Source organism: Musca autumnalis, unplaced genomic scaffold, assembly GCF_047663935.1.
Source record: "Musca autumnalis isolate F117 unplaced genomic scaffold, ASM4766393v1 scaffold_1, whole genome shotgun sequence".
NCBI lineage: Eukaryota > Metazoa > Arthropoda > Insecta > Diptera > Muscidae > Musca > Musca autumnalis.
This window is the reverse complement of record NW_027411644.1, coordinates 292,798,118-292,811,458: the sequence shown is the minus strand read 5'-3', so window position 1 is coordinate 292,811,458 and position 13,341 is coordinate 292,798,118. Positions and strand designations below refer to the sequence as shown.

At 34.6% G+C, this 13,341-nt stretch overlaps 1 protein-coding gene across 1 annotated transcript in view; it reads right to left on the bottom strand.

Moving 5' to 3' along the window:
- The window catches only part of Scp2 (Sarcoplasmic calcium-binding protein 2), an 89,577-nt gene extending 79,081 nt beyond the window's left edge, over window positions 1-10,496 (bottom strand). Inside the window, exon 1 of the mRNA XM_073961636.1 lies at window positions 10,335-10,496. The gene's annotated coding sequence lies outside the window, so the exon portion shown is untranslated. The remainder of the gene's footprint in view (window positions 1-10,334) is intronic.
- Window positions 10,497-13,341: the final 2,845 nt, after the last annotated feature.

The window sequence follows — 13,341 nt, the reverse complement described above, 5'->3', positions numbered from 1 at the left end:
AAATACTGAGGAAATTTCGCCTACATTAAGCCCAAGGGGGTAATTGTTGAAACCGTTGAATGTTGTCGGGCCTTCGTCTCGAACCCAGATTTCAGTGTGAGAAACCAGGGGGTGCTCGCCAGTGTGGCACCTAATAGTCATAGACCGTTTTAATAACAAATACTTCGGTTAATAATATAATTGTTCCACAAAAACATCCCATACGGGTCAGGGGAATCTTCTCTCATATCAATGAGTGCACCCCGAGTCACATTAGCTCAATGATATGGGTCATACTGTTTATGGACGAGTCCGAACGGCATGTCTTAAGACACCACTTTGTAGAGAAGTTTTACATGGCTGAAATACTCAGGAATTGTCGTTAACATTACTGAGTTGTATTTTGCCACCGTTGAAAATGTTATGTCTTTGCCCGTCCTCGGAGTCGAACCGCAGACCTTCTGAGTGCAAGGCGGTTGTGCATACACCACTGTGGCGTCCCCCGAGTCATATTAGCTGAGTGATATGGGACCTACTGTTTATCACCGAGTCCGAGCGGTGTGTCTTGAGGCACCACTTGAATAGAAGTTTTACACGGCTTAAATACCCAGGAGAGGTTGCCCACATTATACATACGGGTTATGTTTGAAACCGTTAAACGTTAACTGGTCTTCGAATCGAGCTCAGGCTTTCAGTGTGCGAAACTGGGGGGCACTTGCCAGGGTTGCACTTAGTCACATGCCGTTTTATTAATAAATAAATTCGAGTTATTGCTTTTATAAGTAAAGATACACCAGGGCGTATGAAGTCTGACACCAAGCATACGCTCCCGGCAATTTTCAATATTGAGAGATTCCAATTGAATATTAATTATTCAGCCGAAGTTGAATGTTTGAAAATTAATAATAGCAATTCGGCACTTTGTGAATCTGTTCAAATTTCTTTCCATAGTTTTATTTAACAGAGGTTATTGAAAAATTTTCACATTTTGGGGTAGTGTGAAGAATGCGTACACCTCTTTGGTAGTGACACCTGTAGTGCGATTCTCCAACTCATTTTTTAAGTTACCGACAAAAATCGGTAAAATTAAAATGCTTATAATTTCGGTAATTAACAATATTATTCGTTAAGTTAGCGACCAATAAAAAGTAGTCGTAAAGACCGATTATTATTTTTTATTTATGAAAATATACCACATTTTGGCAAATTTTGCTCTATTTATTTGTAGTGATATTTTTGTGTCAGAAGTTTGGAAAATTTTGATGACTTTGATTCAAGGTTTCTTTCTCCAAGTTCTCATGTCGATCGGAGACCAATCGATCGCGCCCTAAAGGTGTACAAACATTTAATAAACAGATTATAGTCTATGAATTTTCGGAAGTTCTATTCCATTAAATTTTTTATAGATTTTATAAATAAAGGTACACCAAGGCGTATGAAGTGTGACAACAATTATACGCTTCCATGCACTTTAAATAAATATTGATTGCTGGGAGAATCTTAGAAGTTTTTTTTTTAAATTAATTTCTTGTTAGATTCTAGCTTAACGATCAACGACCCACACAACCAACACTGTGTGACATGTTTCGCCTTTGGTAGAGGCTCATCAGACATATCGGATGTGGAGCGGCTTTCATGACAAACGCTTAGCGTACTCTTTCTGAGTTTGGCTCTGGACGCTAACACGCCGTGACAACATTTTTTTTTCATGTGTTTTCAAGTACGTGGGTTCAAAACCTAGCTTTCCTCAAGCTGAATTTATTTTTATTTGAAAATTTTGCCTATTAGGGCGAAGATCACTTTCAATATTAATTTTAATTAATTTCTTGTTAGTGTCGAACTTAATGACAAATTATTATTTTTTTTATTTATCAAAATATACCTCATTTTGGCAAATTTTCCGCGATTTGTTTGTAGTGATATTTTTTGCCTCAGCAGCTTGGAAACTTTGGATGACTTTGGTTCAAGATTTCTTTCTCCTAGTGCTCCATGTAGATCGGAGACCAATCGAACTCTGCCCTAAAGGCACACAAATATTTAATAAACAGATTATAGTCTATGAATTTTCGCAAGTTGTTATGAACTTCGATTTTCTTCACCTACAACCTCCTCCACAGACGTTTAATAAACCAATTTAAAATATCTTTTCTTTTTTGCTTCAAATATTTCCATATTTTTAGTAAGCAACAAAATCAAAATTATAAAAATTTAGATTTCTGTTGATTTATAAAAGATCCCCTTTTAATAAATGTTTAAAAACTTTATGTTAATATTTCATGCATTTCCTTTACTGTCCAAGAAAAAGGCAATCTATATTCAACAACAAAATTTAAATTTAAATTTGAAAGGTCTAAACAAAGACAATATTGTCCAATATTCATTAAAACAAAAAAATACAAAACAAAGAATAATTTAAAATATTTTCAAGCAATTACATTTGTCTGTCTGTGGACAGGATGTTTTAAATGATTTTCTTGTTTGTTTATGCTACAAAAAAGATGTCTGGTGGGAAGGAAACAACACAAGAGAATTACAACAAACAAATCCTATTGTCTTTTATTTTAGCAAATTATTATTATTATTCTTAACAAAAACAGTATTTATGTATGAGATTTATATAATAATTGTCTGGCATGTTCTTGCATTTTATTTTATGTTTTTTTTGTATTTTGTAAATAATTTATTTGAAATTTTAAAGTATATGTATGACATATGTGACACAAAATGTGATTTATATTCAATCAACCACATTTTACAAATGCACTAAGATTAAATTGTATAATCTCTCTGCAGAGAGGGATGCGAAATGTTGTTTTTTTGTGAGATGTTAGGTATTAAACTTGTCAACACTTATGTCACAAGAGATTAAATGCTAACTGAATAGAAGTCATTTTAAAATGATTAGCACATCATTTTAGCAAAACAAAAAAAAAAAGTGATGACAAGTTGGAATTTCTCAAACCTGCTTTTGAAGAAGCTTTTTACATTATATTTTTTTTTTAAAGGCATAAAATAGCTATTTCAATTCAATTTGCATACTTTAAACCAAGAGGAAATATTTAAACATTAAAACAATCATAAAATCAAGTTAGAATTTATACAAACCCAAATAAAACCTCACATTCTATTTCATCCTGTATATTTTCCCACCCATAACATCATCATAACGACCATCCGTAACAACAATTTATTTTATTTATTTACTCAACTTTTCGATTCTCTCATACCTGTTGTTAACACTTGTTTATCTAATACATTGCCAAAGTTTCACTCTCTCTCTATCTCTCCCTAAATCATTATGTGTATAGCATCTAAACAATTTGCCATAAATCAATATTTGACAATAAAACCAATATTTTGAGGTAACTTCTAAGCGCATAAATCAAAGTTAAGTAGCCATTACGGTGACCACTAATCTATTCAGTATTGAATACTGTCCATAGAAACCTAAAACAAAACAAAAAAAAAAAACCAACACCTAAAACACCGAATAGAACGAACATTCTAACATGGATACTAGGATTTTGAAAATTATTGCAATAAATTCCAAACACGCACGCACACAAAGATGCCCAAAAATAGGAATAACTGAAATCAATACAACCATAAATACTACTACTACCACTAGAGTTGTGCCAAAGGAACTATATGGAACTATCTAGTTCACTTCGCAGTTCCAATGGCCCACATTTTTTCTTTGAACAAACTGCGTATACTTAATATCTCACGTTATATTTCATGATGTTAATCATACGTTTTGGAACTAGTACAAGGAACAAGGAACTAGATTACCCAACTCTAACTACCACCAGTCATTGATGCTGATGAATATGGCCAATTAAAACACTTGCCCATGTATCATTTATTCCAAAAATATTTCAATATACTACATCTGTATGGGTGAGAATGTTTGTTCTTTATATTTATGATTGTTGCATTACAAATTTTAACACAAAAATATTTTATTGCTAGTTAACTGTTGTTGTTTATTTTTTCCTTTTTTTGGGTTATTTGTTTTGTTATTCTAGCGGTTTTCCACTAGCCTACTCGTAACTTTTTGACATTGTTATAAATCACCAACAATCCATTAAACATCAAAAAGGCCACAAAAACCATTGAAAATTTGAAAAATGAGAGTTGAAGTGTAGCAACACATACATATTTACATACATACATTGCGTACAATATGGAACCCTTCACTAGAAGCTTGCAGGGAAATTGTGTTTCAATGTTGCTTTTATGATGAATGCTATGCTACTTATGAATGAAATACTGTAAAATCTGTTTTGAATGAACGGCTTTTGGCGGAATTTGATGTGTGCCAATTTAAATATTTAAGAATATTTAAGGGGCGAAAATAATTTATTGACCTATTTTAAAGTATAAATAGCATAGAATATGTTGCAAAACTTTCAAGTCGACCGGAAAAAAATTGACTGAGATATGAGTGTTGGAAGGGAAAATTTCATTGTGATTTGTAATAAATAAATAATAATAAACCGATTGTCATATAACTTTGTGACATCAAATACTACTCCTTCATAGATCGATTTTATTTTTAAACATTTTTTGCCCGTCAGTTTTTAGGCCAAATTTTGAAATTTTGAATCGATCGATGAAGAGCTGGATGTTTATGTTCTAAATAAGCATACAAAAATATATGACGATCGGTTCATTAGTTGTCGAGGTAGATTTGGCACGACAATACGCTTTAATAAAAAAAGGGTTTGGTAGACGGCCCATTGCCACAAAACTACATAATAGTTTTCAACAAGAAAAAAAAAAAACAAAAAGTAGATTAAGATGAAAAAACAGCTACTAAATAGTTTTTTTTTGTTTTGGAAAAATAAATTATGAAAAATGGCTTTAACTGGGCTTTACAAGTGGGGGTCACCCCTTAGTGAATGGAATTAAAGCCCAAAATTGGGAAAAACCAGGTTAGCAAAAATTAGGTCCATTCTGACAAATGTGGGGAAAATAAAGCGTAAATTGTTTATGTTATTTCAAATTTATGCAAACTTTGAAGGTCGATTAATCCATTAGAAAGTAATAGGAGAAGACATTTTCTGTATTAACAGTAGGATGAACAAGTAAGAAAGTATCAGTCAGCTGTGCTCACGGAGACATAAAAAAAAAACAGACAAAAAAACAATTCCAATGTTGATTTTGTATCATAAGTTTGCTTTAAAATCTGTACGTACCATAATGTTGGTCTATACAAAATCAATAACATATACCAAACATTTTCAGTAACCGAACTTCTTCATACAGGACTCGAAATATTAAATTACGTTAAACTAAGTTTGGAAGAAATTTTTGAAAAAGTTTAACAGTTATATTGCACAAAAGCCATTTTAGTATGTGTCGGCAGGGTTTTGGAGCTTTTGGGCCATTATCTCAGGAGGTATTGACTTGCTCCGGAAAAAATTGTACCGTTGTAAATGAGGCCGCTAGAACAACCTACTGAAAAAAAGAGTCAGGGTTTCTTGGAGCTTTTAGGCCAATATCTCAGGAAGTATGGACTTGCGCAAGAAAAAAATTACCGTCGTAAAAGGAGCCGCAAGGACAACCTACTGAAAATTTCGAAACGATGCGAGGGAGCTCCTAAACTTTTCTTTATCCCAATTTTGTGTGGGAGGTACCCGAAGGAGTGGACCGATATAGTCCATATTCGAACCCGATCTATATCTGGAAGGGATAATACGATGTGCAAAGTTAAACTAAGTTTGGACAAAATATTTCGATACCCAAAATTTGGTTCGAATCGGTTAATCCATTCGACAGTTATCGTGCGCACCAGCCAGACAGACAGACGGACATTGCTAAATCGACTCCAAATTGTCTGAAATGAATTTCGTTAAAACATACTTGGGGTCTAAAACCGTCATTTCGATGAAGCACATTTTTGGTCATATCAAAGTGTATATACCCTTTCTAGCCTAAAGGCTGAGGGAATAAAAATTATGGCTGATTTCTTTAAAATTCTATAAGCTACAACCAATTATTTTACCCATTACTAAGTAATGAGTAGCGATGACGCAGGGTATGTGTGTGTGCATCCGACCACAAAACCCGAACAAACTTTTTTGTTAACAAACAATTAAAAGTTGTTGATGAAGAAGTTATCTGAAGTCCACATGTTCAATCCTAGCAACAGCCAAAATGAAAATGTGAAACGTGACAAAATAAATTCACCTCAGCAGTTCTATAATAACATATGTATTTTAATGGCCCTATAATAGTTACTTATTTAGTGCGATATATAATTGTTTAAATAATAGGTTAGTAGGTTTATTTGTAAGTAGTTATGGCCACCAAAAACACTACATAAACCCATTATTTTATAATAGGTGTTTTGTAGCCTTTCCTTACAAATGTTAAATTTTAAAGCAACCCATGGCCATGACTTAAGCAGCGCTTAAGTATAATTTTTTAGACGAGTCTTTGGGAGGTATCAGAAAAAGTGGAGCTAATTTTTCACCTTCACCACGAATAAACTCCTCAATCATAAACACCACCTGAGTTGGTATCTTATATCTTTCGGATGATTATCTAGGCAAGCTATCTTGATTGTTTGTGTTAAACTGCTCATAAGTCCAAAAATGTTGAACTTTAACGCAGGAGGTTTTAGAAGGAGTAAAGCAAATAAAATTTAATTTCCATTGTTAAAAAAAACGCAAATTTTGTCGGTGTCTGAGAGCCTCCGGCATAGTATACTTTTTCGTAAGGGAATAATTAAAATCTGGCCCACAAGATGATCAGAAAAACGACTTTAAACTGGATTAATGTTCAGAATTACTGAACGTTTGAGGGGAGTTGTTATATCTGTTTAAATTTGTGAGGAGGGCAACAAAAACGGATGATAATACTTTTTTTCAATTAAATATGCAAATTAAAAAACAATATATTTACATTTGCGATTTATTTTTTCTTGAAAAACTGGTTATTGAAAATAAAGACTTTTGTTCAACAAATATTTCTTGCTAAGCCTGCGATTACACATGACAAACAAAGGTTCGGTTATTGTATTGATTGTCGAAAAAATTTAATTTGTTTTCTTCTGACGAGGCGTCTGAACAATTGCAAAAACAATTCTATAATTTGATTTTTAAACCACTATATCGGGAAGTATGTCCTTCCCCAAGAATGGATATTTCCTGCGCAAATATCAGAAAGATCAGTAAAAAGGCATTAATGGCGAAATGCTTTGAACTTTTAAGGGAGAGGTACTCGAACATGTGGACCGATGCCATCTTCGAACTCTATCCAATATTAGCATAAATATTACTACAAAATTTCGACTAAGTGAACACTCAATTTACAAGATATCGGGCAGGGTAATTTAGAGATTTTGGGACACAGGAAGCCCACTCTTATCCCCGACAAAATGTATCGTCCTGTTTCATGACGATCCAAGAAGTTTTGAAATTTTGTGCGGAGGTAACGAACTTGGTCTATGTCTGGAAGAAATCTAACGATGTGCAAAGATTGGACTAAATCGGTTAATCCGTTCGAGAGTTATCGTGCACACCATTTTATCGAAACATTTTGAGCTTATGCGGGGCGAGTAACGGAACCAGTGGATCGATATAGGCCAAATTTTGAACTAAATCGGTAAATCCGTCCAACAGTTATTGTGGTGAACTCCAACCAGCCACATTCACGAACGGACATGACTTAATCGACTCCGAATTGCCTGAAATGGATTTAATTTAAAACTATTTATTTTGATGAAGCCTATTGTCATCATAGCCTAAATGCTAAGGGTATGAGTACCCGTGCCGAACTGAGGCATGGATACTTCATCAAATACATGCTTGATGTGAAGAAGTTTTAAATTCTCATGCCCTTGATATAAAGCCACATTGATGTTGGCTACGCTAGCTGGAGCAATTATGATGCACGCAGAAGGTGAAAGACGAAACTGCAATGGAAGGACAATGGAGAAGCTGACATCCTAATAAGTTCTAATACAAAATAATACAGTGTAGAGGAAAAAAGCATCTTAGACACATGTTTAGGAATATTTTTCTAAAACATACTATTACTCAATACCCAATCGTTTGGCAGCGATTGAGCGAAATTATGTAACAAATGTCGATATTTTAACACTTTTGTGGCGTTGGGAATAGTTAGTGTATGGGCACATATAGAAATTGTTTTCATTGGTAGAATTGTCCCATTATTGAGAGATCACAAAATCCAAATGCATAGATCGCACAACCGAATTTAGCGTCGATATAAAATGTTTGCATATCTTGGGCAAAAAAAAAAAAAAAACAACTTATGGGTCAACGGACCACCTCTGCTTCAGGTAATTGGGATTCGGTTTTATGCTTCTATGTATTTAATGGCGAAGTTTTTGATCGTTTTTTTCTATTTAAGACGCCATAACGTATTTCTTTCATACTGCCTTATACGTACAAATTTTCAAAATATCTCCCTAATTTATGAAGCGGTATTTAACCTATCCATGAAATATATTCATAGATCTTCTCTTCCAGCTACTTTTATTGTGTCATTTTCAGAAGCAGAAGATTTTCGGGGACCTCAGAAGGTAATGAATAACTAATAAAATAACTAAAATCGGTATATTGGAGCTATACCAAGATCCGATCCGATTTTCGTAGGATTCGTTTTTGTAGGGAATTTTCATCGACTGGACTATAGATGCGCAGTTTACAGAATTTTCGTGAAAATGTATCGTTGGCCCCATACAAATTACTATGGAAACAAAGATCCCCATGGTGGTACGGGTTATCGTTAACCGATCGCAATAAAAGTTCATATTTAAGGTTTTTTAATAAATAGAAAAAATAGGGGGTAGGCGTTTCAAAAAAAAAAACTTTCGCATTTTTTGGGCCGCCTTAATGTATATATGTTCCACAACATCCCCGAAGGAACAAGGGAGACTTCTCTCATATCAAAAAGTGCGCCCTGATTCATATTGGCTCAATGATTTTGGACCTACTTTTAATCGCCGAGTCCGAACGGAGTGTCTTACGGCACCATTTGTAGAAAAGTTTTTCATGGCTGAAATACTCAGGAAATGTCGCCTACACTGAGGGGATTTGCCACTGCCGAAAATTTGGATGGTTTGGTCAGGGTTTGAACCGTAGATCTTTTGACTGCAATGATAACTTGCTTACCACAGCATCACGGTTCCAGAATTTTGATCACAAATAATGGGGATCATAACCAATCGTAACCGAAAATTAACACAGCACTCTACCAACACCTTCCCCCTTCTGGTATGTTCGAGGGAAATAGTTTTTGTTAATTTAGTAGGAGTAGGTCGAATAACAGAAAAAAATATGATTTTGAAGGACACTACGAGTTTCCCATTAGAATCCTTAGTACCGTACTGGAATTTTCTAGAATATGTTTTTCAATTGATGAATTTTTAATAAATTCTAGAATACTTTTATATCATCAAAATAAAAAGTGTGTGAATTTTCTAGAAAATTTTTTTCAAATTGGTTTTCATCATTATGAATTTTTAATGATTTCTAGATTATTTTTTTAATATTTTTTAACATCAAAATACAAAGTATGTGTATTCGATTTGCGACTAATTCCTAAGATTGAAGTTCTAATAAAAATATTTAATCCACATTTTCTAATTTCAATATTTCTTGTATTTTTTCCACAGTCTTTGAAGGAATATTAACCATTATAATTTTTTTCTTTATAATTTTATACATCCACTTCTATGGTCCTTATATATTTTTCACTTTCATCAAAATTTGAAAAATGTTTTATTAGTTTTAAAATCCTTTTAAACTGTCCAATTTTTTTATATTATTCACATTTCCCCTCCGTTCGAATATAATTAAAATTCGCATCGAACCATAAAAATCCATGTTTCCGTTTTTATTCTCTCACAGAAATTTTCTGATTTAAAATTTCTTATTTAATATTTTTCATTGAAATGTTGCTCCTCAAGTTCATCCAGAAAATGAAAGTTTATTTCGTTATTGTTCTGTTTGTTATTTTTGTGTTAATGGGAAGATGCACGACTTTGCACAACATTATTTTGCCTTAAGCGAGAGAAAAGTTAATTGGAAAACCACTTTATTTGGCCACAGGATGTTCGCAAAACATTTTCAAATTTTCGTCATAAATTATGATAATGGTGATTGTAATTTCGATGCCATTAAATATTATGTTGTTACTTTTTGTTTCCTGAAGATTTCTTCAAGTTTTTTTTTAATGAACTCAATTTATAAATTTTTGAACACTTCCTTTCAATACTTTTTGTTATAAATTGTTAATTTAATTTTGTTACAGATTGTTTTCACTTTTTTTCTTTATTTTCCTTTAATTTATTTGTCTGTCTAGAAAAAAACACTTACCGCTTGGCTTTTACTTTTCGTTTAAATTCAGAAAAAGTAACGGAAAAACAACAAACTTGGTGTAGTTGTGTTGGTTTTTTTGAATATTTTGTTAGTTAGCTTGGAGAGATGTCTAACGACGAGCCGTTTGGTTTGAGCACACGTTTGAAATAACAGTGATGTTCTTTGTCGTCCAGCACAGGCCTTTTATACTTTTGGTATCATTTGGCCTCAGTCAGATGGTTTTTGGTAACAAAACGAAACAAACGAAATTGTCTCGTCTCGTCTCTGCTCTGCTGCTGCGCCTGAAACACTTTGAGACCTGGAGCAGTTGACAGCGATGCTGCAACCAACCTTTTAGAACAAACGCTGTAAACGAAAGTGTTCTTATCATCTGGTTTTCACACATCGTGTAGAAGCGAACAGCGAAGCCGGCAGACTCTGTTAAGGTTTGCGTCTGCGTCAACTTTAACATACGCTGCAACAGCAGCAACAACAGCTGATGTAGTTATCATAACTCGTGTTGCCGAGTGAGACAAGATGTTAGTAGTTTCGATGGCGTGTGTTTGTTCTTTAATTCTGATTATCAAACATAACTACGACAAGAGCCAATACATTTTCGCTACCCACCTATTCCATCCTAGCACCCACCCCCTGCAATTGTATTGCTCTGCATTGCTTTACTCGGTTTATCTCTCTGTTATCTGTAATGCAGAAATGTTCTACTGTCTGGCTGGACTTTACAGTCATCTCAATGGACACGGGTAAATGTTATGTCTGAGTAATCAGTCCCCAATATTATGTTCACGTGCTCCAATGCATTGCATTGGGGGTGTGCAGATGTATGTTTCTGTGTGTGTGTGATGGTGGCATACATGGTTCTTTACCTTTATTGTCATTTCATTCCCTTTCCTTTTACACATGTCACCCATCGTTGTTCTGTTGGAATGTTTGTTTGTATATCTGTCAGTTAGTTCGTCCATTCGTTAGTTTAGTCGTTCATACATTAATGTAGTTGTTATCTCTTTTGTAAATGTGCTTCTCTTTGCATTGATAAGTGTTTATGCCTGTGCAATATCGACCGACCAACCGACCACCTCTCTTCTGGCCAACCATAGCTGGTGAAAAAACCACGTGCATTTTCAGCTTTGCGGCATTTAACACTGTTTTGGCTTTTCCTTAGTGCTTGTATTGAATATAGTCGTTGTTGCTGGTTGTTGTTCTTGCTCTTTGTATGTGTGTCTCTGTTATTGTGCCATTTTTTTTCATTTTCGGTTTTATTACACTCAGGGAATTTCGATCCGAAAACAAAACAAAGACTAACAATAATCCGTCTGTGTTTAACAGTAAAAAGACATCTTGAACAGTTTTATTGATTAAACCGATTAATAGTGCGAAAATGCGCTGTGTCTTGTATTTATTCAGAGACTGTTTAAAGGCTTGAAATTCCCATACTTTTTTGCGCTCAATTTTGGATTGGGAAAGTTCAGTGCAGGAGGAGGCTTAAAAAAATGTACAGAATTGCAATACCGTAGTAGTGAATAGTGGTTCTGAAGATAGATATAGAGAGCAATCTCTCAGACTGGGAAAATAGAGCGCTTTTCATATTCCCTGCTTTTATATTGAACTAAGAGATCTGTCATCATAAAAAATTAACATGAATTGTGGTCGTTATGGCGACCCAAAACACAATAACACAAAGAGGACATCACGATACAAATAAGGAGGACATGTTACCAAATTTTATGAAATACTGAAATCGAATTTTCATTATTTTTCTTAAACGCCTTCAACGACACAAATATGTTTCCACAAACATGCCCGAATAGGGACAAGGTAGACTTCTCCCAATGAGTGCACCCTCATTCAGCTCAATGATATGGTGCCTAATTTATCCGACTGTCGCGTTTTACGACACCAAATGTAAAGATGTTTTACATGACTGAATAACTCGGGAAATGTCGTCAACAGTCTAGGGTATTTTTACCGCAATGTGCTAACTATTGCACCACGTTGGCCCACAGTCTCCAGATTCACTCCGGTTGATGAGAGAATTGCCACAATCCGTAAAAAAACAAAGTTCTCATCTGCGCCTATGCCCCTACCGAAGAGAAGAATGATCAGACCAGGATATATTCTAAGAGCGTCTAGAGAGAAAGCATATGACCACTGCTATGGCCATGACTTTAAGATTGTTCTAGGAGATTTTAATGCTAGAATTGGCCCCACTATCGGCAAGTTCAGTCTTCATGATGTAACATCCGACAACGAAATTAGGCTTCTAGATTTTGCAGTGGAAAACGAGTAAGAAGTATACCAAAGTCGTTTGAGGCTGACTTTATGATACCATACACCACTGTGGATATCTAAAATATACATGGGAGCTATATCTATATCTGAACTGATTTCAATATAATATGGCACACTTATTTCTAGACCAAATTCCGTCACACATTGCAAATTTCATCAAAATCTGACAGATATAGGGTGTTTTGTGCATCAAATACCTCAAATCGGCCGGACATATATGGGCATTATTTTTGAAAATTTAACATAGTTGAAGCCAAGGTTTACCCGTTTATAACTCGAGATCGAAAATTTGGACCAAATCGGTTGCTACGTTTGTGAGATATTGCGCTTATCATTTTAGCAAATATTTTTAAACATTTGTGGGAAGGGTATCGGAAGCAGTGGACCTATAAGCACTACAATCGAATTTCATCTAATATTTTTTTTTTACAACTTTCGGGCTGTTTTCTCAGGAAGTGTGGACTTGCCCCTGATGAAACTTGTAGCGTCGTATGGGGGGCAGTGAATACAAGTTGCTACAACAAAAAACAAAGCGATTCGACAGCAGGTCCTAAACTGAACTTTTCCGAAATTTTGTGTGGAAGGTACCCGAAGGGGTGGACCGATGGAATCCATATTTGAACCTCATATTACTCTGGTAGAAAGTTTACGCTATACAAAGTATGGACCAAATCGGTCACTCCCTTCAAGAGTTATCGTGCGTTATCCTGGGGTCTAA